The sequence below is a fragment of the Nicotiana tabacum genome, chromosome 5, assembly GCF_000715075.1.
Source record: "Nicotiana tabacum cultivar K326 chromosome 5, ASM71507v2, whole genome shotgun sequence".
In the NCBI taxonomy this organism is placed as follows: domain Eukaryota; kingdom Viridiplantae; phylum Streptophyta; class Magnoliopsida; order Solanales; family Solanaceae; genus Nicotiana; species Nicotiana tabacum.
The window spans coordinates 111,253,056-111,280,590 of NC_134084.1; positions in this window are offsets into that span (position 1 = coordinate 111,253,056).

Here is a 27,535-nt window from a genome sequence, read left to right on the forward strand (position 1 = left end):
ATTAACCAAAGTCAACCATAATCAAATTTTTAACTCTAAAGATTTCGATTTCTCATATTTTCACATAGAAGGTTTTCCGGATATAGGTCCGGACCACGCACGTAAATCAAGGTAGGGTAAAAAGGAGGTTTTTAGGCCTCAGAACACTGAATTCACTTGCAACACAAGTGATGACCCAACCGTTCGTCCTCGAACGGACATAAGAAGAAGTATCTGAGTGGGGGAAAAGATAGGGATAATGGCTCCACATATCGAACTCGGACTCCCAGCTCGATGCCTCAGCGGGCTCACCTCTCCACTGAACACGGACTGAAGGAAAACTCTTCGATCTCAATTGATGAACCTGCCGGTCTAGAATAGCTACCGGCTCCTCCTCATAAGACAAATCCTTGTCCACCTGGACAGTGCTGAAATCTAACACGTGGGATGGATCGTCGTGATACTTCCAAAGCATGGACACGTTAAACACTGGATGCACGGCTGATAAGCTCGGCGGCAATGCAAGTCTATAAACCACCTCTCCCACTCGATCAAGAATCTTAAATGGGCTAATGAACCTAGGGCTAAGCTTGCCCTTCTTCCCAAATCTCATCACGCCCTTCATAGGAGACACTCGAAGCAATACCCGCTCACTGACCATGAATGCCAAATCACAAACCTTGCGGTCGGCATAACTCTTTTGCCTGGACTGAGCTGTACGAAGCCTATCCTGAATATGACCTTGTCTAAGGCATCCTGAACTAGATCCGTACCCAACAACCGAGCCTCCCCCGGCTCAAACCATCCAATCAGAGATGGACACTGCCTACCATATAAAGCCTCATACGGAGCCATCTGAATACTCGACTGGTAGTTGTTATTGTAGGCAAACTCTGCTAAAGGCAAAAACTGATCCTACGAGCCTCCAAAGTCAATGACACAAGCTCGGAGCATATCCTCCAAAATTTGAATGGTTCGCTCAGACTGCATGTCCGTCTGAGGATGAAACACTGTGCTCAACTCAACCCGTGTGCCCAAATCTCGTTGAACTGCCCTCTAAAAATAGGAGGTAAACTGCGTACCTCGATCCAAAATGATAGACTCGAGCACACCATGAAGACGAATAATCTCCCGGATATAGATCTCAGCTAACCTCTCGGAAGAGTAAGAGACTGCCACAGGAATGAAATGCGCTGACTTGTCAACCTATCAACAATAACCCACACTGCATCAAACTTCCTCAGAGTCCATGGGAGTTCAACAACGAAGTCCATAGTGATCTGCTCCCACTTCCACTCAGGAATCTCAATCTTCTGGAACAAACCACTAGGCCCCTGATGCTCATACTTAACCTACTGACAATTCAAATACCGAGCCATAAATGCTACGATATCCTTCTCCATTCTCCGCCACCAATAATGGTGCCGTAAATCCTGATACATCTTTGCGGTGCCCGGATGAATAGAGTACCAGGAGCTATGGGCCTTCTCTAAAATAAACTCTCGAAGCCCATCCACATTAGGCACACAAACTCGACCCTGCAATCTCAAAACTCCATCATCACCTAAGGTAACCTGCTTGGCACCTCCGCGCTGCACCGTGTCTCTAAGGACACACAAATGGGGATCATTATACTGCCGATCACGGATAGGCTCCAATAAAGAAGAACGAGCGACCGTGCAAGCTAACACATGACTAGGCTCAGAAAAATCCAACCTCACGAACTGGTTGGCCAAAGCCTGAACATCCAAAGCAAGCGGTCTCTCACTGACTGGAATATAAGCAAGACTGCCCATACTGGCTGACTTCCTACTTAAAGCATCGGCCACCACATTGGCCTTTCCCGGATGATATAAGATGGTGATATCATAGTCCTTTAATAGCTCTAACCACCTTCTCTACCTCAAATTCAACTCATTCTACTTGAACAAGTATTGCAATACGAACCGACGATAGTAGCCTGCCAACCCCAAGAAACTCCGAATCTCTGTAGCTGATGCTAGTCTAGGCCAGTTCTTGACTGCCTCAATCTTCTTCGGATCAACCTGAATACCCTCTGCTGATACAACATAACCCTGGAATGCAACTGAACTCAACCAAAACTCACACTTTGAGAACTTAGCATATAACTGATTATCCCTCAAGGTCTGAAGGATGTTGCTCGTGCTCCTCCTGGCTGCGGGAATAGATCAAAATATCATCAATGAAGACTATCACGAATGAATCCAAGTAAGGCCTAAACACTCGGTTCATCAAATCCATAAAAGCTTCTGGGGCATTCGTCAACCCGAATGATATCACCAAGAACTCATAATGCTCGTACCGAGTTCGGAAAGCTGTTTTAGGGACATCGGATGCTCTAATTCTCAACTGATGGTAGCCAAATCTCAAGTCAATCTTCGAGAATACCTTGGCACCCTAAAGCTGATCAAACAAATCATCAATCCTCGGCAATGGATACTTATTCTTGATTATAACCTTGTTCAACCACCGGTAATTAATACACATTCTCATCGATCCATCCTTCTTCTTAACAAACAACACTGGCGCACCCCAAGGAGAAATACTCGGCCTAATGAAACCCTTCTCAAGCAAGTCTTGCAACTTCTCCTTCAACTCTTTCAACTCAAGCGGGGCCATACGATACGGCGGGATAGAAATGGGCTGAGTGCCCGAAGCCAAATCAATGCAAAAGTCAATATCCCTGTCGGGTGGCATACCCGGCAGGTCTGAAGGGAATACCTCAGGAAACTCACGAACCATGGGCACAGAATCAATAGAAGGAACCTCAGCACTAGAATCACGAACATATGCCAAATAGGCCAAACACCCCTTCTCGACCATACGCCGAGCCTTCACATAAGAGATAATACTACGGGTAGAATGACCAGGAGTCCCTCTCCACTCTAAACGAGGTAAACACGGTAAGGCTAAGGTCACAGTCTTGGCATGACAGTACAAGATAGCGTGGTAAGGTGATAAATAATCCATCCCCAGTATGACATCAAAATCAACCATATCCAGAAGAAGCAAATCTACATGAGTCTCAAGACCCCCAATCACAACTATACATGAACGATGGACTCGATCTACCACAATAGAATCACCCACCAGTGTAGACACATAAACATGAGCACTCAAGGAATTACTAGGCATGACCAGATATGGTGCAAAATAAGATGACACATACGAGTATGTAGACCCTGGATCAAATAACACTGAAGCATCTCTATCACAAACCAGAATCGTACATGTGATAACTGTATCGAAAGCCTCAGCCTCGGGCCTGGCTGGAAGAGCATAATATCGGGGTTGGGCCCCACCACCCTGAACTACATCCCTGGGACGGCCTGTTGCTGGCTGGCCTCCATATCTAGCGGCCTGAGCTCCAGCTCTAATACCTCTACCTCCACCTCTAGCACCTCTACCCCCACCTCTAGCTAGCTGGGCGGGATGTAGAACACCTGGTGCCTGAACCATGGCACGGAAACCCTGATGCTGAGAGCTACTCGGTGATCGAGGGCAAAACCTAGCAATGTGACCCATATCACCACAAGTGTAACAAGCCCTCGGCTGCTAAGACTACTAACCCTGACGACCTGAATGACCACCCCAAAAACTCTGAAGCGGCGGTGCACTTATAGGGGCTGGTGGTGCACTGTAGGATTGCTGATTAGAATACTGCATCTGAGGACCACGGCCACCTGAAGCACCATGAAAAACCTGGAGTGCTGACTAAAAAGGCCTAGGAAGATGGCCTCTACCGTACGAATCCCTACCTCCGAACGAGGTACCACTGAATCGGCCTGAATGATGGGGCCTCTTGTCCTAACCATGACCACCTCCCTGTGATAGAACCATCTCCACTCTCCTCGCCACATTGGCCGCCTCCTGGAAGGAAATCTCACTCCCGGTCTCCCTAGCTATTTGAAGACGAATCGGCTAAATAAGTCCATCAATGAACCTCCTTACCCTCTCTCTCTCTCTCTCTCTCGGTGGGAAGTATGATAGGAGCATGACGAGCCAAGTCAATGGATCTGGTCTCATACTGGGTGACAGTCATAGAACCCTACTGGAGATGCTCAAACTACCTCCGATAGGCCTCTCTCTGAGTGATGGGGAGAAACTTCTCCAGAAATAGCTGAGTAAACTGCTCCCAAGTCAAAGCTGGCGATCCGGCTGGTCTAGCTAAATAGTAATCCCTCCACCAAGTCTTGGCGGATACAGACAAGCGAAAAGTAACAAAATCGACCCCATTGGTCTCAACTATCCCCATATTCCTGAGAACCTCATGACAGCTGTCTAGATAATCTTGGGGATCCTCAGAAGATGCACCGCTGAAGGTAGTAGTGAAGAGCTTGATGAACCTGTCCAACCTCCACAAAGCATCGGCAGACATAGCTGCTCCATCACCGGTCTGAGCTACCATACCCGACTGAACTTCTCCAACTGGCTGAACTACTAGAGTTTAGAACTAGGGAGCTACCTGATCCTGAGTGCGAGTAGCAGGAGTTTGGGCTCCTCCTGCAGCCTGAGAGACGGCTGGTGCTACAGGAAGCAAGTCTGCCTGGGTGACAATCTCCATAAGGCCCACTAGGCGGACCAGAGCATCCTGAAGAACTGGGGTGGCAATAAACCCCTCTAGGACCTAAGCTGGGCCCATCGGAACTGTCGGGGCCGGAACCTCATCATCAAAGTCAACCTGAGGCTCCGCCGCTGGTGCTGCTGCTCTGGGCTGAGCTCTGCCCTCACCTCGGCCTCTAGCACGGCCTTGGCCTCGCCCTCTGCCCCTCGTGGGAGCTGCTGTTGGGGGCTCGGGCTTCTGGTCAGTGGATGAGGAAGCGCATGTTCTCGCTATCTACGAAAGAATAGAGTAGAAATTCAATTAGCATTGAGAAACCAAACAGTACGATAGGAAAGAATAAATGTGAAGTTTTCCTAACTCTGTAGCCTCTCGGGGATAAATACAAACATCTCTATACCGATCCCTCAAACTTTACTAAGCTTGTCTGTGAACTGTGAGACCCATGTAACCTAGAGCTCTGATACCAACTTGTCACGACCCAGATTTCCCACCATCGGGAGTCGTGATAGCGCCTACTGATGTGAGCTAGGCAAGTCGATCCTTTAAACTAATAACTTCATCATCATTTATTTCTTTTTAACAAACATAAAGTGATAACGTATGAACAACGGAAATTAGAATTTAAGCGGAAGGAAATAATAAAATATCTGAAATCTGCATCTATTACAACTGTTAAGGCCTTAAATACCCAAAACCTGGTGTCACAGTGTCACAGACGGTCTAAGATTTACTATATACAAAGTCTGAATAAAATAACAATACATTGTTTCTAAATGTAAGAAAAATGAAACAGGAAATAGGGATAGAGGGAGACGCCAGGGCCTGCGGACACCTGCAGGTCTACCTTGGATCTCTGCGTATACTGAAGGTAGCCTCCAAACTATGGTCCAAGAGCTGCTCCGGGATCTGCACATAGTGCAGAGTGTAGTATCAGCAAAACCGACCTCATGTGCTGGTAAGTGTCTAGCCTAACCTCGGTGAAGTAGTGACAAGGCTAGGACCAGACTACCAAATAAACTTGTGCAATTCAGATATATATAGCAGAAAAGAAATACAGAAATAAACAATCAAGTATGGGAGGGAGAGCATGCTGCAAGGGAGATATCGATTCCAAATAGAAAGACAACAAGTAAACGAAAGAAACAATATAAATCGGATATCAACAAAGAGTCAGAAATCAATAAATGCACGGCATCACCCTTAGTGCTTTTACTCACGTCCTCACCAAAGCAATCATATAATAAAAATGTGTATGGCATCACCCTTCGTGCTTTTACTATCTTTCCTTACCATATAATCAATACAATCGACACGAAATGGTACATCATGCGGCATGGCATCACCCTTCGTGCTTTACACTCTTTCCTCACAATCATACACGGCATCACCCTCGTGCTTTACACTTTTTCCTCACAAAAAAAAATAATGCACGGCATCACCCTTCGTGCTTTAGCTCTCTTCCTCACCGAAACAACAATCACAAACAATAGGACAATGGAATAAATGAGATTATAATAAGAATCCCGGCTAGGGAACAACTTCAATAATATTAACATCCCGGAAAGGGAGATAACAAATAAAGCAACAATAGCCCGGCAAGGGTGGCAACATAATGATCTCTTATCTTTCTCACTTTTACTTCACAATTCACTTCACAACTCGAGCCAATGCTCTAGAGGTTCAATTATCACTTATACTTTTACAATTCGTTATGCAACTTGAACCAACGCTTCTCAATGTTCATAGGTCATAATTCCTTCCACAAACTTTACACAACAAGTAGAAACCATTACCGAGGCATGAAATATACAACGAATTCATGATAATCACAAGATAAGACTCAAGGGCATGTTAGACACCAACGTATAGATACTCGTCACCATGCCTATACGTCGTACTCGACAATTACCACATAGCAAACATGACTCGACTCCTAATCCCTCAAGCTAAGGTTAGACCAAACACTTACCTCGATGCCACGAACACAATTCACAATTCAATAATAGCTTTACCCCTTGATTCCACCACCAATTAGCTCGTATCTAGTCACAAGTTGCTTAATTACATCAATAAACGCTAAATGAATCAATTTGAATGCATGAAAACGAATTTTCCAAAATTTTACCCAAAAAGTCAAAAATTACCCCCGGCCCACATTGTCAAAACCCGAGGTTTGAACCAAAATCCGATTATCCATTCCCCCACGAACTCAAATATATAATTTCTTTTCAAATTGGACCTCAAATCCAGGTCCAAATCCCCATTTTTTAAAAAACATAGGTTCTACCCAAAACACCCAATTTTCCCCATGAAAATCATTGATTTTGAGTTGAAATCATGTTAAAAGATATTAAGGAGTGAAGAAAATGAAATAGAAATCACTTACCAACGTTTTAGAGAAAAAAATTGTTTGAAAAATCGCCTCTTATGTTCTTTGGAGTTTTGAAAAATGAAAAATAACTGAAAATTTCGTCTATATATACTACTCTCAGATGCCCTGTACGGCCGCACAAAATCAACTACGGCCGCACAGCCCTTCATGTGTACTACAGTGACATATTTTTGTATTTTGGCCATAACTTTCTCTACAGATGTCAAAAATGTTATTTCTTTACCTTTTTGGAAACTAGACATGAAGAGCTACAACTTTCATTTTTGATTCATCTCAAAATTTCGTGTAGATCAAATGATACAGGTTTCCGAAGTTGGACCAGTAAACCTTTGCGGACCGCACAAAATCAACTGCGGCCGCACAGTCACCAGTGCGGACCGCACTAGCAGGTTCAGAGATTTGCACTTCTCTGAACCTCCAATAGCCATGTTTTAAGTCTAAGACACCCTGGAACCTACCCGAAACTCACCCGAGCCCTCGGGACTCCAAACCAAATGTGCATACTAACTCAAAAATATTATATGGACCTACTCGTGCGATCACATCATCAAAATAACATGTAAAATCATGAATTAAACCTCAAAACTCAACATTTTCATCAAGAACTCTCAAAGTTCATAACTCTTCAATCGGAAGTCCAACTCACGTTAAATAAACTCCGTTTTTTCACCAAATTTCACAGTTATCTTTCAAATACTATAACAAGTTTGTACCGGGCTCCGGAACTAAAATACGGGCCCGATAACAATGGTTTCAAACATTAATTCTTTTCTTCATTTCTTAGATACTTCAGTAAAATAATTTCTTTCAAAAATTAATTTCTAAAGCTTGGGACCTCGGAATTTAATTCTGGGCATACGCCCTAGTCCCCTATTTTATTGCGGATCTCCCGGGATCGTCGGAACACGGATCCGGGATCGTCGGAACACGGATCCGGGTCCGTTTGCTCAAAATATTGACCAAAGTCAACCATAATTAAATTTTTAACTCTAAAGATCTCTATTTCTCATATTTTCACATAGAAGGCTTTCCAGATATACGTCCGGATCATGCACGTAAATCAAGGTGGGGTAAAAAGGAGGTTTTTAGGCCTCGGAATAGTGAATTCATTTGCAACACAAGTGATGGTCTTTTGGGTCATCACAATATCTTTCATAAATAAAGAAACTATGGGACTGATAGAGATAATTTGGGAATAGGAATAGTAATTTACGTGTGAATATATTTCTTGTCTCCTTTATATATTATCATTATTATCACAGGGCTCACATTACTTTTATTACATTCTCTTTAAGCTGGTTTTTACTTAATCTTTTTATATTCCTTTTAGCCTTCCAGACTTATATGTCCACTGTCAAATATGAGAGCAGAAAGCAATTGCGAACTCTTTTTTTGTCAAGCTTTCTCGGCATTGCACCAAAAATATTGAAACAGCAAAAGTAATATCAAGTTATCTATGACTATTTATTAAACCAGGTTCAATTGTTCTATATTTTTCTTATCACTTTGTATCTAAAGTTTTTTTTTTTTTTTTGATATCTTTTGTTTGTAAGTATATGTATTATCTTTTTAAATTTATTATAATTTTAATATGTCAATAAGAAAATATGAATCCGCATATTAAAAATGCCAAAAAAAAGAGAAGAATTGAAACTTTAATACAATGCCCAAAAATAGGAAAAATTTATGGAAGATAAACAAATCATTAATATAATTGAGCTAGAAGAGAATGGAATCCAAGAAGAAGAAGAAGAAGAAGAAGAAGAAGAAGAAGGTGGTGAGAGTTTAACATAGACCTTTTAGAAAATTAGAAAATCCTAAAAAAGTTGAAGAATAATCCTAGAAAGTAGAAATATATATAATCTTAATACTATATTAAAAGCATGAAGCCCCTTAGCGAAATATCATTCGCCTTTTTTATCCTTCGAAAAGTAATTTCACACTAAATAAAATAGTTATTTATTTATTTTCCTTATATTTAGAAATAGACATTTAATTATGTTCCTAATATTTAGGGCTTCTTTCCATTTCTTCCCTAAGTTCTCTTTGAGTTATCCACGTTCAATAAGTTTATTGTTTCAATAATAAAGGAATTCAGATGAAAGAAAATGAATTTCTCTTTAATCAAATGGAGACAAAAGGGTTTCTATTTCTCCACTCCTACATATCTTTTGGACATCTATTCCAAGTAGATTTCTAATAGACTTTTTTCTTAGTTTTCTCTCACATCTAGATTTTGTTTTAAAAAATATACACACGCCAAGCTTTTATTGGCATCGAATTGTGCTATTTTTTGGTAATTAAATTTTTATATTAATCACCTTTGAAACTGTACAAAATCATAGCTAAACAAAACACAATTAGCTATCTAAAATCTACCAATCAGTAACTCTGTGATCTGTACATGCCAGTTTATAACTGGATTCTAAAAAATAAAACTCTGTAGCAAAACCTTAACTCTTGGAGCTGCTCTTACATGACAAATATAAGCAACTTCTCGCATAATTGTTTCCCAGCTCCGGTACTACTTTTCAAAAAATTTATGGTTCCTTTCTATCCATATAGCATAGATACACTCGAATTGTACTATTTTAAGTCTAAAAATTAATAATTTTATATTAAATAAATTTGTATTATTTAATACTTTGACTAATATTTTAAAATTTGAAATCAACTTTAAATTTATCTCTTTGAATTTTAGCTTTTGTATTTGATAAAGCAACACTGCCAAACAAACATTCTTTCGCATATTTGACATAAAACTTTACTCTCTTGAATATTGTTATTACATCTTTTTAATCTAACATTAAATGTATGAACAATATTTTACTCCTATAATATTAATATTTCTTAGTAATTTACATATATTTTTCCGACGGTAGTTTACATGTATTTACTTTTAATATTCTTTGCATCATACTTGGCATTTTAGTAAATGCACTATACTCAACAAACTTAACTAAATTGTTCATCGTTGCAAGTTCAATTATTATTAATGTAATAACTAAATGTTTGCACCACTTTAACGTCCATTATAACTTTAAAGAATTCATTTTTGTACGTAAATTTTAATTGATTGACGCTGCAAATACATACATAGGTCACACATTTGACAAAATAATAATTTAAATTATTTTTAATATTTAGGACTTTAAAATTAATTAAAATTTTAGTTATTAAGTTTTTTCTTATTGAAATAGGTAGAAGTTACTAATATTTAGAATTTTAAAATTAAGAAAAAAAAATCTTATTAGAATGGTTAATATCTTACATCTTATTTCAACATATTTTCCTAGGAATTACATGGTAGAGGTTTTATGATTTTGCCGAGAGTAAATATTAGACTTTGCATTTTACTCGCAGAGAAATAGTCCATATTTGTATCCTATAGAATGAATATAATAATACATAGCTTTCCAATTTTTTATTAGATAAATTCTTAAATCTTCAAAATTTATTTGTTCTCCCTTAAAGGAAGAATGAAAATTTATGAAAATTGAAGTTATAAAATTATAAAACTGAAAAAGATATTAAGTCAAATATATTGATTAAGATGATTGAAAACTTCATCAGAAAAGGTTTCGTCTTTATTGATCAATTAGCTAAATAGGATAAAGAATAGTCTTTTTCAAAAAGCTATACTTTTATTCAACTTTTATTTTATAACTCAGATATAATTTTAAAAATAAAATGTATGAAATTCTCTTAAAATTTTGTATTCATTAAGATAGGATACACGCGCAACGCGCGTATCTGTCACGATCCCAAATACTCCGGTCGTGATGACGTCTATCACAGTACTAGGCAAGCCAACCTAACAAGTAACCACAGTGAATTCATTTTATAAAAGCATTTTCTAAAACTGATTAAGTCTCGAATTCTCATATGAAATATATAAATCAACTTAACTATGCGGAAAACAGTACAAAATATACCAACACAACCCAACAATCCGGTATCACAAGTCAAGAGCCTCTAAATATAACCCAAACTGACTAAATAATACATTATAAGTCTAAAATAGCAAAAAACTAAGGTAGGAAGGAGGAAAGCAGGGATGCGAACGCCGTGCAGCTACCTTGCAGTCTCCGGTAAAGCTCTGAGAGTGCTGGGAACCCTCACTCTGCTGCTCGGGCACCTGGATCTGCACACAAGGTGCAGGGAGTAACGTGAGCCAATTCAGTACATAAGTAAAGTAAATAAGGTCTGAGTGCAGTGACGAGCAGTTAAAAATCATATAAGAGTGTTCAACAGAATATCAAGTCAAACTCAAAGTTAATTAGCCAGTTACTTTGTAAAAGCTTCAATTTCAATTGAAATACTTTGAAATCATTTATTCAACATCTTTCAACAAAGGCTCTGATAGTAGGCGATATAGTAGATATTTACACCTTAATATGACCATACTTTGTTGTTGTTTTATAGATAAATTGCCAACAAAATGATCTAAATAGAGTTCTTTTTTTAGCAGGGAATATTATATGAGAGGAAGCAACATCGAATGTTTTGGAGGCGATAATGTGAAGAAAAACACCCACTTGAGAAGTACCCGAATACAAAGAAGCATAAATGGCATGGGCAAGAAGGCCACCGCGACCGCGGTGAACCGCGGCAGGTTACTGAAGTGAGGCAAAAAGGTCAGCTTTCACCACAGTCGATCGCGGTTGGCCGTGACCGCAGTGCACTGTTCACGCAACTGGAAGTTTGAGGACCAAAGTGTAATTTTGGGGAAACTTTTGTAAAACCCTTATAAGCTTTAGAAACTCGCCCAATTGAAGGGGGGAGCTAATTTAGACTACTTTTGGAGGAAGAACAAGTGTGAGAAGATCAACAAAATATTAGAGTTTTTCTATCTCCTTTTAATTTTTGTAATTTTACATTATGAACAATTTAGTAGTTTTCTCTTGTTTTGTTATGAGTAGCTAAATACTTATCTAGGGTTGATGGAACCAATTGTTGGTTGAAGTTTTGACTCAAGTTGTTATAATCGAACCGGATTTATGATATGGTTGTTCAACTATGTTTTGTATGGTGATTAATTGAATGGGCCCTTGATTAATCATGTCTAATTATCTTATATTGATTGAGAAAGAGTATTAGGTTATACAGCGGTTGAACAACACCACTTTTGGGTAATTGAAGAGATTCATTACTTGAACTTAAAAGTGGGTTTAGAGATAACCAAACTTTGGTGGGATACTTTAGAGTTGCATAACTATTGTCACCTAGAGTAGTTCGAGAGAATTCTCTAGTAAATTATTGTAGTTGATCAAGAGATAATTACGATAACCCATAGCTCTTAATCCTCATAGAGTATTATGGCGAGATTATAGTGGAGGAGTCAGGACCTAAACTAGCAATTGGGGAAATCACTGCCCTAGACCTTTTTACCATTGCATTATCTTTGTTTTAGCTTACCGTTGTTTTTATAGTAGTCGAAGTAGTTAAACAAAAAACCCAATCGTTATTGATCAAAAATCTTGCATCTAGAGATTGATTGAGTTGATAATAACATTGTCGAAGAGGGTAATAGATAGGTTAGTTCCATGAGGATTCGATTCCGGACTTAAAAATCGGATTATATTTGCAGCGACCGCTTTGTCCCTTAAAAGGCATAGTTGGGCGTTATCAAATTTTGGCATCGTTGTCGGGGAACTAACGGTGTTATTTATTACAACTTAAAAGTAGTATTAAAATTATTAGTTCAAATCAAATTTCAAAGGTGTTAAACAATTTTCATTGAAATTCTAACGTTTGAACTCTTGTGGAATTCAGGTGTATGCCTAGAAATTCTTCGAGGACTGGAGAACTGCTTGAAAGACTTTGAGACCCCGAGAAAACATTCAGGGTATTGAACCGTGCCAACAGGAGGATCCAACAAACACAACAACCACACCAACTTGAATTTGACATGGGTGACGTAGAGAACGTCAACGGAAACATCAGGGATGAGCCAGCTGACCCAAACGTCAGAGTGGTGGCACCTCTTGTGCCAGAAGTTGCACTTTATGATTGTGCTCAATCCACAACTAACAACCTGGCAACTGCCATAGCTGTGCCCGCAATTCAAGGGGAGACATTCCAGATCACCAACAACATGCTGCATCTGCTACAGAATAAGGGATTGTTCTCTAGGTCACACATTGAAGACCCTCAGCAACATTTGAAAAAATTTCTGTCAATTTGTGTGACCCAAAGGCAGCCAAATATGACCCCAGAAGCTATCAAGCTATTACTGTTCCCGTTCTTTGTGACTGGGGAAGCTCAGACTTGGCTGAATTCGCTCCCAATCAATTCCATTGTCACCTGGGAGGAATTAGTAAAGCAGTTCCTGAATAAGTTCTACCCGCCCAACAAGACTACAAGGCAGATTGGTGAAATATTGCAGTACAAGCAACAACCGACTAAGACCTTGCAAGAAACTTGGGAAAGATTTAAAGGGATGCTGGTGAAGTGTCCTCACATGGCATTCCAGACCAGATGCTTGGCCAGAGATTCTACATGGGGTTAACTGACAATCTAAAGGCCAATGTGGATGCTTCAGCTGGAGGTGCATTTTTAGTAAGACATTCACTGAGTGCAAAGTCCTTCTTGACAAGATGTCCCAGAATTCGGGGTGGATGAGTAGAGGGACAACACTGGCACCCATAGTGCATTCAGTTCCTCTTGACCCAAATAATTTGCATGCAGAGAACATGGCCACACTCATGACTCAGATAAGTATTTTGACAGAGAAGATAGATGAGATGGGTACCAAACAGGTGCATATTGTTGACATGACAAATGGAGGACTGTGTACACCCTGTGTTAATCAGTCTTATGTGTGTTCATGGAGCAGAGAAGGTGAAAATCAAGGGGAAAGGGAAGATATGAATTATGTTAACAACTTTGGGGGTCAGAGACAAGGAGGACAGCAGTGGAGACTGGCACCAAATCAGCAATACAGACCTAACATGCCTCAGCCTGGGGGCATGCAAGTTCAAGGCCAAATGGTGTCATACCACCAGAGACAACAGGGCTACCCATAGCAGAACCAGCAACAATTGACATATCAGCCACTTCCTCAGCAGCAAGATAACAACATGGTAGAGATCAGGAGGATGCTCCAGTAACTCATTGGGACAAATGGTAAGATGCAAGAAAAGTTGGCAGTACATGATTCAACTATAAAAAAACATTGAAACTCAGTTGGGGCAGTTGTCTATGGATTTAAACAACCGCCCCCAGGGAACATTACCAGCGGACACAAATATTAACCCCAAGGAGCCAAACCCAAATCAGCTGATGGCAGTAAGCCTTCGGAATGGGAGAGATTTAGACAAAGAGCAGGAGGTTGCACAAGCCACTCCAATTCCACTAAAGGTAGATAAACCATCAAATCTGACTAAAGTGATGGTTGAACAGGGTCAAGATGAAAAGGGTAAGGCTAAGGTAAATGAACAAGCTGCAAAGCAGGTGGTGCCTCTTGTGCCACAGAACCCCAACAGAGAAAAGCCAGCAAATAGTGCACAAAGGGTGATACCGGCACCATTCCCTCAGAGACAGGTAAAACAAAAGAAGGAAGATCAATACAAGAAATTCATGGAGAAGTTGCGTCAAATTCAGTTGAATATTCCTTTGATGGATGCCTTGAGGGAGATGCCAGGTTATGCGAAGATGATGAAAGACCTAATGTCACAGAAGTTTGATTTCAGAACCTATCCACAGTGACTCTGACGCAGACTGCAGCGCAGTAGTGACCAAACTGATGGCTCAAAAGATATCAGACCCAGGTAGCTTCACTATTCCATGCACGATTGGGAGTTATGCCTTTGCAAAGGCATTATGTGATTTGGAGCCAGCATAAATTTGATGCCTCTGGCTGTATATACCAAACTGGGCATTGGCAGAGCTAGACCGACTTCGATGTTGCTGCTGCTAGCTGATCGCACGGTAAAAAGGCCTACTGGGATTCTTAATGATGTGTTGGTGCAAGTGGGGAAGTTCGTGTTTCCCTGCAGACTTTGTTATTCTGGACTGTCAGGTAGATGAGGAGATACCTATCATTTTAGGTAGGCCATTTTTGGCCACTGGGAGAGCACTGATCGATTGTGAGACTGGGAATTAAAAATGAGACTGAACGATGAAGAAGTCATATTCAATGTTTAGCAATCTATGAGGAGACCTAGTGAATATGCTAATTTCTCTCTAGTGGAGGCAGTGGATGTGATTCTGCAAGAAGATGATGTGACCCTGACTGCTAAAGATCCATTGGAGGCATGTCTAACAAATTTAGAAGAGATGGATGGTGAAGGGTTAGCTGAGTGGGTCATGGCACTTGAAAGCCAAGGATTTGGAAAAGGGACCCTCAGTTCGAGTCCCTTGAGTTAGAAAAAAGGGCTACACCTCCAGCAAAGCCATCAGTAGAGGAACCACCCAAGCTGGAGCTGAAGTCGCTCCCAGCTCACCTCAGGTACGTTTTCTTAGGCCCTGATTCTACTTTGCCTGTTATTATATCATCCGGTTTGCTAGATGTGCAGGTAGAACAGCTCTTATAGGTACAGGAGGAAAGCAAGACTGCCATTGGCTGGACCATGGCAGACATAAAGGGTATCAGCCCAGCCTTCTATATGCACAATATTCTCTTGGAAGAAGGGAAAAAACCTTCCAGAGAACATCAACGAAGGCTGAACCCGAACATGAAAGAGGTATTAAAGAAGGAAGTGAACAAATGGTTAGATGCGGGAATCATCTTCCCCATCTCTGATAGCAATTGGGTCAGCCCTGTCCAATATGTGCCGAAAAATGGGGGAATGATTGTTGTGCAAAATGAGAACAATGAGTTGATCTCAACTCGTATAGTCATGGGATGGCGGATTTGCATGGATTACCGAAAATTGAATACAGCCACCCGGAAGGACCACTTCCCCTTGCCTTTCATTGACCAAATGTTGGACAGGCTGGCCGGGCGATCGCACTTCTGTTTCTTAGATGGATATTCGGGGTACAATCAGATATCAATAGCCCCCGAAGATAGAGAGAAAACATCTTTCACCTGTCCTTATGGCATCTTCGCCTTTCGGAAAATGCCTTTTGGGCTTTGCAATGCACCGGCGACATTTCAATGGTGCATGTTAGCCATTTTCACAGACATGGTGGAGAATATTATGGAAGTCTTTATGGATGATTTCTCCCTAGTGGGAGATTCATTCGAGGACTGTCTTCACAACTTAAGAAGAGTGCTCAAAAGATGTGTGGAGACAAATTTAGTGTTGAACTAGGAGAAGTGCCATTTTATGGTACATGAAGGGATAGTCTTGAGACATCGAGTGTCCAGTAAAGGAATTGAGGTCAACCATGCTAAGGTTGACGTGATTGAAAAACTACCACCGCCCACTTCAGTCAAGGTGGTGAGAAGTTTCCTTGGGCACGCCGGTTTCTACGGGCGATTCATAAAAGATTTCTCCAAAATTGCTAACCCATTATGAAAACTCCTTGAAAAGAATCACCCTTTTGTGTTTTCTAATGATTGTAGGTTGGCATTTGAGGAGCTGAATAAGAGATTGGTGACTGCACCCATCATTGTTTCACCCAACTGGGAGCAACCATTTGAGCTCATGTGCAACACAAATGACTATGCCAAAGGAGTAGTCTTGGGGCAGCGAAAGGGTAAACTGATGCACCGATTTATTATGCAAGCAGAACGTTAAGCGGTGCACAACTCAATTACACTGTGACAAAAAAGGAGATGTTGGCTGTTGTTTTTGCATTCGACAAATTCAGGTCATACTTGATTGGCTCGAAAGTTATTATTTACACTGACCATGCAGCAATTAGGTACCTGATAGAAAAGAAGGAGTCAAAGCCACGCTTGATTCGCTGGGTTCTTCTGTTACAAGAATTCGATCTGGAAATACATGACCAAAAAGGGATAGAGAACCAAGTAGCTGACCACCTCTCAATATTGGAAGGAGCTGAAAAGAAGGTAGAGGTTGAGGGTATAACAGAGACATTCCCGGATGAACAGTTACTGCAATGACAATGGAGGAGGCACCATGGTATGCTGATATTGCTAATTATTTAGCAAGTGGTATTGTACCTTATGAACTCTCCTCAATTCAAAAGAAAAAGTTCTTTCGTGATTGTCGGTATTATTATTGGGATGACCCTCTATTGTTTAAAATATGTGTGGTTAACATGATCCGGCGGTGTATCCCCAAGAAAGATCAACATTCTATTTTGCAGGCTTGCCATGCTTCACCATATGGTGGACACTTTGGAGGAATTTGGACAACAGCTAAGGTGTTGGAGTCAGGCTTGTATTGGCCTACTCTGTTCAAGGATGCCCATGCTTGGTTTAAAAGCTGCGATGATTGCCAAAGGACTGGCAACATATCTTGTAGACACGAGATGCCTATGACCACAATTCAAAAGGTGGATATTTTTGACATTTGGGAGATTGACTTCATGGGGCCATTCGTCAGCTCGTATGGTAACAAGTATATATTGGTAGCAGTTGACTATGTCTCCAAGTGGGTCGAAGCGGTGGGTCTAAGCGGTGGCTCTCCCGACCAATGACACTAAAGGGGTACTAGGTTTTCTGAAGAAGAATATTTTCACACGTTTTGGTACCCCAAAGCTATACTCATTGATGCTGGAACCTATTTCTGCAATAGAGCATTCGCACGACTGTTGGAAAAATATAGAGTTCGTCATAAAGTAACCACCCCGTACCATCCACAATTGAGCGGGCAAGTTGAAGTGTCCAATAGGGAGATTAAAAGTGTCCTCACAAAAAGAGTGAATGCAACAAGGACTGACTGGGCAAAGAAATTGGATGATGCATTGTGGGCGTACCGCACAACCTTCAAAACCCCAATTGGTATGTTGCCGTACAAGTTGGCATTTGACAAGGCATGCCACCTCCCAGTTGAGCTAGAGCATAAAGCACTTGGGGCATTGCGGCAGTTAAACTTAGACATGGAGACAGCAGGTACTAACAGAATCACTGGGTTACATGAGCTAGAGGAATTCAGGTTCCATGCCTTTGAGAGTGCTAGATTATACAAAGAAAGGATGACATTAATGCATGATAAGCACATCTTGGATCGAAACTTCAAACCCGGAGATCTAATGTTGTTATACAACTCGAGATTGAGATTGTTCCCAGGTAAGTTAAAGTCCCAATGGTCAGGACCCTTCAGAGTGGTGCAATTGTTCTTAAATGAAGCTGTAGAGATTGAATCAGAAGATGGGACAAACAAGTTCACAGTAAATGGGCAAAGGTTGAAACATACCTTGGAATGGCTGATGAAAAAGGGATAGAGTGGTAATCACTTTGGAAGAGCCCCAGTACGCGGATGAGGAATGATGATCAAATGCTTGCGTCGTACCGCGACGTTAAATCAGGCGCTGCGTGGGAGGCAACCCACGAGTGTGTTGTTAGTGTGTTCATGTAACTTCATATATAAAAATAAAAAATAATAAAAAATAAAAACAAAAAAACAGCGCTAGCACTGCGACCTCGGATTTTTCACCTCATCGCGACTGCGATGGATCGCGGTAAACCATGGTGAAGCGTGAACTTTCTGCCTCGAATTTTTAAACCCACCGTAGTCGCGGTCGACCGCGGTGGGTCCCAGGTAATTTTAATTTTTTTATTTTTTCCGTTTTTCTTGTTTCTTTTCTTCCTCTTTTAATTTTACAACCCAAACTCCCCCTCTTAAACCCAACACACTCGATCCCCTCCCCCATATTTCCAATTTCTCTCTCTCTAAACCCTAACCCCTCAAATACTCTCTTCTTCTTCTTCTTCCCTCATACTAACATCCCCCACCTCCATTCCTTTCCCCATTCTTCAACTACGGTATGTTCCTCACCTCTTCTTCTCTTTTCTTTAGTATTGTGTTGTATTGTGTTGTAGTTTATTTAATTTTATATTGTGTGGGGATGTAATTGTTGGTATACTATTTTTCTTCTTGTTTTTGCTTTTAAATTTCGTTTTTGAGTTTGATTGGTGAAGGGGCTGTGCATTGCATGTTTGAACGGTGTTATTGGTGGGTGATTGAATGAAGTGTGGGGTGTGTTGGTGTGGTGGTATACTTGATTGGTGAGGAGCTTTGATGTACCTATGAGGGCTATATGCGTCTGGATAGTGCCCTTCCATAGTCACATATTTTGCGCACTCACTAATAGGCGTTTCGTTGTATGACAGGTACAATGAGTTTTTCCAGGAAGCGACGAAACACCGGACCCTCCACTAGTGGACCGGGAGGCTCCTCATGATCTAGGAGCCAAGCCAGTGCACCTCAGTTCGATATCACTCGGTTTGTATCTAGAGCAGCGGAGGATAGGTACAACTAGAAAGCAGCTAAGAAGTTACAACCTGAGGTGCACATTGCCCGAACGGTTTTGGAGGTGGAATGCCCCAATATGTTTAATGAGCTGAGGCGGTGTCATCTGGACATCTTCTTCGAGGTACCGGACGAGGCTAATGTTCAACTAGTAAGGGAATTCTATGCAAACTTGCTAGAACATAAAAATGGGGTTGTGATGGTGCGCAATACCCCGGTAAATGCATCCCTTGACACCATCCCCAGGGTATACAGACTGCCTGTGTTTCGGGGTGAATTTGATCCTTATTGTACTTTTAGCGGAACACGGGCCTTGTGGGGCACTCTTCTTGATACTATCTGTGTGTCGGACGGAGAACACCTATGGATCAAGCACATGATTACTCTCAACTACCACTGTCTGAATTGGGAGGCTAAGTGATGGCTCACCATTGTCAACAGTCGATTGTTGCCATCCAGCAACACGATAGATGTTAATCTACCACGGGCGTCCGCAATCCATTATTTCATGTTCCACAGTGATTTTGATGTGGCCCGGCTCATCCATGAAGAGATGTTCATTAGATCACCTGAGCTAACCAAGGTCCACTACTTCCCTTCGCTGATCACCCGGCTGTGCCGTATTGCTCGAGTCCCCAAGACTCTCGGGTTGATGGGAGATTGCCACTAAAAGCCCCATTCCGGGCGAGAAAAATTGGAATTGGACGAGAGCCGGTGGTGAATGTTGATGACTCTGATGATGATTCAGCTGATGATGTTGCTGAGGTAGCTGAGGTTCCCCTCCTCCGAGAGCTGATGTGGCAGGCCCATCACAGCCACGCCGGAGCACCCGTATGACAGCTTTGGAGCAGGATATGGCTGGGTTGCGTACCTCAGTCACTAATTTGGGTGTCCGTGTTGATGCGGTGGCTGAGAGGCAAGTAAAATCGGAGAAACAATTCTTGGGCTGGTTGAGAGCGCTAGGACGTGCGTGCAACGTGAACCCAGACACTGTCTCCGATCAGGAATGAGCCTTCAGGGAAGTTCCTTAACCTCACTGTTCTTTAAATTGTAAGCCATGGGGACATGTCTTCATTTTAAGTGTGGGGTGGGGATACTTCATTGTATGTTTGTAATTGTAATAATTGACTATTTAATTTTGCTTGTTTTGTCTTGCCTTGATTGTTTTGATGTAGAGTAATAGTTCATTAGGAAAGCTAAAATAGTAAGTGACTTATCCCAACGATGGATCTCTTTCGGCGGGGTTCTTGAGGTACTAAGTCGAGAAAAAAAAATTGGAATATGGAGACACTTCGTGATGACGGATCCTTTAAACAATTCTTTTTGAGGGAAGTAGTCTAGAGAAAAGACCAAAAAGATTTTTTATTTTATTTTTAGGTAGTGTAGTAACTCCCCCTTGGTTTTTCTTTGGGTCACGGTTCTTTTCCAAGGGTTTAGCTTGAATCGGGTATAGGTAATTTTTGTTTTTGTTCTTTTTAGTTTTAGGTTAGGATTAATGGTCTACGAGCAAAAATCAATTTTTTACACCTGAACACAATAGACACTAGAGTCTAACGCCTAGATTCATTGGTTAAATCCTGTTAGAGTGCCTTAAAATTGTACGTTTGCATTTAACTTGAAACTCAAAAGAGAATATCTTGATAAACCAATCCAGAGTGAGTCACGTGCCATGTGTGTGTGAGTTTTACTGTGTTCCATGTTTCATATTTGATGCCTAGAACTTGCCATGTGTGTTTGCAACGCGAAATAGTATTTTATTTCAGTTTTAGAAGTGATATAGGCATTTCTTTGTTGAGCCAGATATATAAAGTAAACCCACCTGAATGCAATACATCGTAGTTAACCCCGCTGAGCCTATAAGCCTATTTCTTTGGCAACCACATTGCGAACCTTACCCAATTGTTTGAATAGCTTGCCGTTTGAACCCTTTTACCTCCCAATAAGCACTTGAACGGTAATGGAAATATGCAAAAGTAAAAGTGTGGGGTGGTGGTTTGGTTTTTGAGTGGAACCATTGAGATAGAGAAAAGATGTGGAATTTGAAGCATAAAAGAAAAAGCACCACGAAAAGAAAAAAAAGAAAAAAAAGAAAAATATGGGTCATAAACAATTATAATGGTTGATAAGTGGTGGCTTGTACAAATTGCACCTAATAGATGGGGATGTTTTAAACAAATGAGGTGGAGTGTTTGGTTGGCATAACTATGATTTTTAAGTTTAATGTAATTGTATTAAAAGTGCTTAGGGAGGTTAGTCACTATATCTAAATATATCATACCCGTCCCTTAGCTTACATTACAACCAAGTAAAGTCCTATTGATCTTAGACTAAATGGGCTCAATTAGTAAAGTATTATACTACGGGAAAGCCTATGGTGCATCTTTGTGGCATGTGAACGTTCTTTCTGAGAGTGAGTGAATTTTGTCTATCTTAGTTTCTACTTGTTCTAATTATCATTATATGTGGAACTACTCTCTTGTGTGATGTGAAGGCATGTGATCCACAAAGGAAAGGTAAGTCTTGACTCTTGTATAGAGTAGTTTGAGTAAGTACAAATGTTGCATGGTACAAAAGGTTTGACTCTTGAGGTAAAGGTTGTTCACTACTAGGTGCAAATTTTTGTAAAATGTTCATGGTGTTAGTCGTTAAAGGAAAAGCTTAGGGAAGAAATTTTGATGGAGTGTGATGGATTGCTCGAGGACTAGCAATTATTTAAGTGTGGGGTGTTGATAGTAGGCGATATAGTTGATATTTACACCTTAATATGACCATACTTTGTTGTTGTTTTATAGATAAATTACCAACAAAATGCTCTAAATAGTGTTCTTTTGTTTAACAAGGAATATTATATGAGAGGAAGCAACATGGTTTGTTTTGGAGGCGATAATGTGAAGAAAAACACCCACTCGAGAAGTACCCGAACACCAAGAAGCATAAATGGCATGGGCAAGAAGGCCACCGCGACCGCGGTGAACCACGGCAGGTTACTGAAGTGAGGCAAAAAGGTTAGCTTTCACCGCGGTCGACCGCGGTGCACTGTTCACGCAGCTGGAAGTTTGAGGACCAAAGTGTAATTTTGGAGAAACTTTTGTAAAACCCTTATAAGCTTTAGAAACTCGCCCAACTGAAGGGGGAAGCTAATTTAGACTACTTTTGGAGAAAGAACAAGTGTGAGAAGATCAACAAAACATTAGAGTTTTTCTATCTCCTTTTAATTCATGCAATTTTACATTATGAACAATTTAGTAGTTTTCTCTTGTTTTGTTATGAGTAGCTAAATACTTATCTAGGGTTGATGGAACCAATTGTTGGTTGAAGTTTTGACTCAAGTTGTTATAATCAAGCTGGATTTATGATATGATTGTTCAACTACGTTTTGTATGGTGATTAATTGAATGGGCCCTTGATTAATCATGTCTAATTATCTTATATTGCTTGAGAAAGAGTATTAGGTTAGACAGCGGTTGAACAACACCACTTTCGGGTAATTGAAGAGATTCATTACTTGAACTTAAAAGTGGGTTTAGAGATAACAAAACTTTGGTGGGATACATTAGAGTTGCATAACTATTGTCAGCTAGAGTAGTTTGAGAGAATTCTCTAGTAAATTATTGTAGTTGATTAAGAGATAATTACGATAACCACAGCTCTTAATCCTCATAGAGTATTATGGAGAGATTATAGCGGAGGAGTCAGGACCTAAACTAGCAATTGGGGAAATCAATGCCCTAGACCTTTTTACCATTGAATTACTTTGTTTTAGCTTACTGTTGTTTTTAATAGTAGTCGAAGTAGTTAAACAAAAAACCCAATCGTTATTGATCAAAAATCTTGCATCTAGAGATTGATTGAGTTGATAATAACATTGTCGAAGAGGGTAATAGATAGGTTAGTTCCCTGAGGATTCGATTCCGGACTTAAAAATCGGATTATATTTGCAGCGACCGCTTTGTCCTTTAAAAGGCATAGTTGGGCGATATCAGGCTCAGTATAAAAGAAGGGTGAAAACATCAAAATATTATAAACGGGCCCCTCGGGAGAGGTATCACTCACAGTATAGCCTCTCGGGCAAGCCTCTCAGTCACTCGTGACTCAGCTCTCGTCAACAGAACTTACACTCAGCACTCCGACTCAATAATATCTCATAATAGTAATATTCATAATAACCACTACGACGTGCAGCCCGATCCATAGTTTATAGTTGACTATGCTTACTGGGGGTGTACAGACTCCGGCAGGCTCCTACAACCCAAGTGTCATATCGCTGCGGCGCGCAGTCCGATCCAATATATATATCCCTGCGACGTGCAGCCCGATCCATATAAGTATCGTTGCGGCGTGCAACCCGATCCATAATATTTATAATCCTCACCATTATGTCCTCAACCACTGTTAGTAATTAACTTCACCGCCACTCGGGTATAACAGTGGAAATTAGGAAACTCAGCCCAAATAGGTTTCACATTTTAAGAAATAGAGTGATAAAAACCAAGTTTAAACAGTAAATAGGGAACTTAGCCTAAATAGTTTTCATATATTAAGAAGTAGAGTGATAAAAGCGGATTTAAACAATAAGCAGATAAAACATGATTGAGGATATGCTTTCAAAACAAATAGAGTAAGAAAAATAGTAAAAATACCCCTAAGGGTCTAAACAGGTCGGCACAAGGCTCCAAACATGGCATACAACCCAAAATATAGTATCAATCTCTAAAATACGGGATATCATAAGATTTCAAATCAAATACGCGGCTTGATAGTCGCTACGGGATGGACCAAGTCACAATCCCTACCGGTGCATGCCCATATGCCCGTCACCTCGCATGTGCATGCACTACCTCATTTATCAAAACGATACGAAATACTGTTGTTTTATACCCTTAGGTCCAGATTTACAATGGTTACTTACCTCAAATTGGATGAAATACTACTCCGCCACGCCCTTGCCTCTAGCCTCGGCCTCAACTTGCGTCGGATCTATCCAAAATCAGAATTATAACATCAATATATGCTGAGGAAATGAAGTCCATGCGAAAATAATCAAATTATACCAAAAATTCAGAAATTGGTCAAACCCGACCCCCGGGCCCACATCTCAAAATTCGATAAAAGTCACAACAATGGAATCTTTATCCTCCCACGAGTTCATACATACCAAGAATACCAAAATCCGACCACAAATAAACCCTCAAATCCCTAGATTAAGGTCTCCAATTTCCAAGCACTAACTCCCCAATTTTAGGCTTCAAATCCCCCAAATTTCATGTTTAATTAGGTAGAAATCACAATAGGATTGGGTATTAAGTCCATAAATCTTACCTCCAAGAAGTTACCTTTGATTCCCTCTTCAATCTCCCTCAAGAAGCTCCAAAACCGAGTCAAAAATGGTGAACTTTGGCCAAAAATCGCGAGAATGGCTTTTTAAACATTCTGCCCAGCTTTTAAAATTCCTTCTTCGCGAACACGGTCAAAGTCTCGCGTTCGCGAAGCACAAAATTTCCTTTGACCAAAATCCTCTTACGAAAACGCGGATGATCCCTCGCGAACGCGATGCCTCAGCCGACCAAACCTTCGCGAACGCGGGACCTCCTTCGCGTTCACGATGACTACTCAACCTCAACCTTCGCAAACGCGGGACCAACATCGCGAACATGAAGGGCAACTGGCCAACCTCACTCAACATCTCTTCGCGAACGCGAGGTTCCTCTTGCGAACGCGAAGAGTAAAAACTCTGCAACACAGAACTGAGAAATCTGCAACTTTCAAAATAAAGGATTTGATCCGTTTAACCACCCGAAACTCACCCGAGCCCCTCGGGACCTCAACCAAACATGACAACTTATCCCATAACATCATTAAAACTTGTTCCAACACTCTCAACCCTCAAAACAACATCAAGACATCAAATCATCATTGGATTCAAGCTTAGAAATTCCAAAAACTTCCAAATTTTGCTTTCGATCAAAAAGTCTATCAAACCTCGTCCGAATGACCAGAAATTTTGCAAACATGTCACAAATGACACAAAGGACCTATTCCAACTTCCAGAATTCCATTTTGACCCCTATATCAAAATCTCACCTATCAACCGGAAAACGCCGAAATTCCAATTTCTCCAATTCAAGCCTAAATCTACTCCGGACCTCCAAAACACATTCCGATCATGATCCTAAGTCCCAAATCACCTCCCGAAGATATTTGAACCATATTCACATCCGAGCCCTTTTTCACATAAGTCAACATCTGGTTGACTTTTCCAACCTAAGCTTACTCAAAAGAGACTAAGTGTCTCATTCCTTTCCAAAACCTCTCCGAACCCGAACCAACCAACCCAATATCACATAATACAGCTGAACAAGACAATAAGAAGTAGAAATAGGGGAAATGGAGTGGTAACTCATGAAACGACCGGCCGGGTCGTTACATCCTCCCCTTGTTAAATAAACATTCATCCTCAAACGAGTCAAGAAACAAACCTGAAGCCTCAAATAGGTGAGGATATATGCTTTACATCTCCCGCTCGGCCTCCCAGGTAGCCTCCTCCACGGGCCGACCTCTCCACTGCACTTTCACTGAAGCTATATCCTTTGACCCCAACTTTCGAACCTAATGCTCCAAAATAGCTACTAGCTACACATCATAAGTCAAATCATCATCTAACTGAATCGTGCTGAAATCCAAAATATGAGACGGATCGCTAATATACTTCAAACGTGAAATACTGGATGCACACTCGATAAGCTGGGTGGAAAAGCAAGCTCATAAGCCACATCCCCAATCCTCGAAGCACCTCAAAAGGCCCAATGAATCGAGGACTCAATTTACCCTTCTTCCCAAATCTCATAACACCCTTCATAGGTGAAACCTTCAATAGAAGCTTCTCACTAACCATGTAGGACACATCTGAACCTTCTTGTCATCATAACTCTTTTGTCTCAACTGCAATGTGCGAAGCCTCTCCTGAATCACTTTCACCTTGTCTAAATCATCCTGCACCAAGTTTGTACCCAAAAGCCTAGCCTCACCCAGCTCAAACCATCCCACCGGAGATCTACACCATCTCCCAGACAAAGCCTCATATGGAGCCATCTGGATACTCGATTGATAACTATTGTTATAAGCAAACTCTGTGAGCGGTAGGAACTGATCCCATGACCCTCCAAAATCAATGACACAAGCGCGCAACATGTCCTCCAATATCTGAATAGTGCACTCGGACTATCTGTCCGTCTGAGGGTGAAAAGCGGTGCTCAACTCAACCTGAGTACCCAACTCTCGTTGTACAAACCTCTAAAACTATGAAGTAAACTGAGTACCTCTATCTAAAATGATGGAAACTGGGACACCATGCAAACGAACAATCTCCCGGATGTATATCTCTACCAACCGCTCTGAAAAATAGGTAGTACAAACAGGAATGAAGTGTGTGGACTTGGTCAGTCGATCCACAATCACCCAAATAGCATCGAACTTCTTCAAAGTTTGTGGGAGCCCAACTACAAAGTCCATGGTGATACGCTCTCACTTCCACTCTGGAATATCCATCTGCTGAAGCAGGCCACCCGATCTCTGATGCTCATATTTCACCTGCTGACAATTGAGACACCGAGCTACAAATCCTACAATATCCTTCTTCATTCTCCTCCACCAATAACACTGTCTCAGATCTTGATACATCTTCGCGGCACCTGGATAAATGGAATACCGTAAGCTATGGGCATCCTCTAGAATCAACTCCCGAAGCCCATCCACATTGGGCACACATATCTGGCCCTGCATCCTCGACACCCCATCATCACCAATAGTCACATCTCTGGCATCGTCGTGCTGAACTCTGTCCTTTAGGACAAGTAAATGAGGATCATCATATTGACTCTCTCTGATGTGATCAAATAAGGAAGACCGAGAAATCACACAAGATAACACACGACTGGGCTCCGAAATATCCAACCTCACAAACAGATTGGCCAAGGCCTGAACATCAACTGCAAGAGGTCTCTCCCCAACAGGAATATATGCCAAACTCCCCATACTCACCGCCTTCCTACTCAAGGCATCGACCACCACATTGGCCTTTCCCAGATGGTATAAGATAATAATATCATAATCCTTTAGCAGCTCCAACCATCTCTGGTGCCTCAAATTGAGATCCTTCTGTTTGAACAAGTGTTGGAGGCTACGATAATCATTAAACACCCCACAAGACACACCATACAAATAATGCCTCTAGATCTTCAATGCATGAAC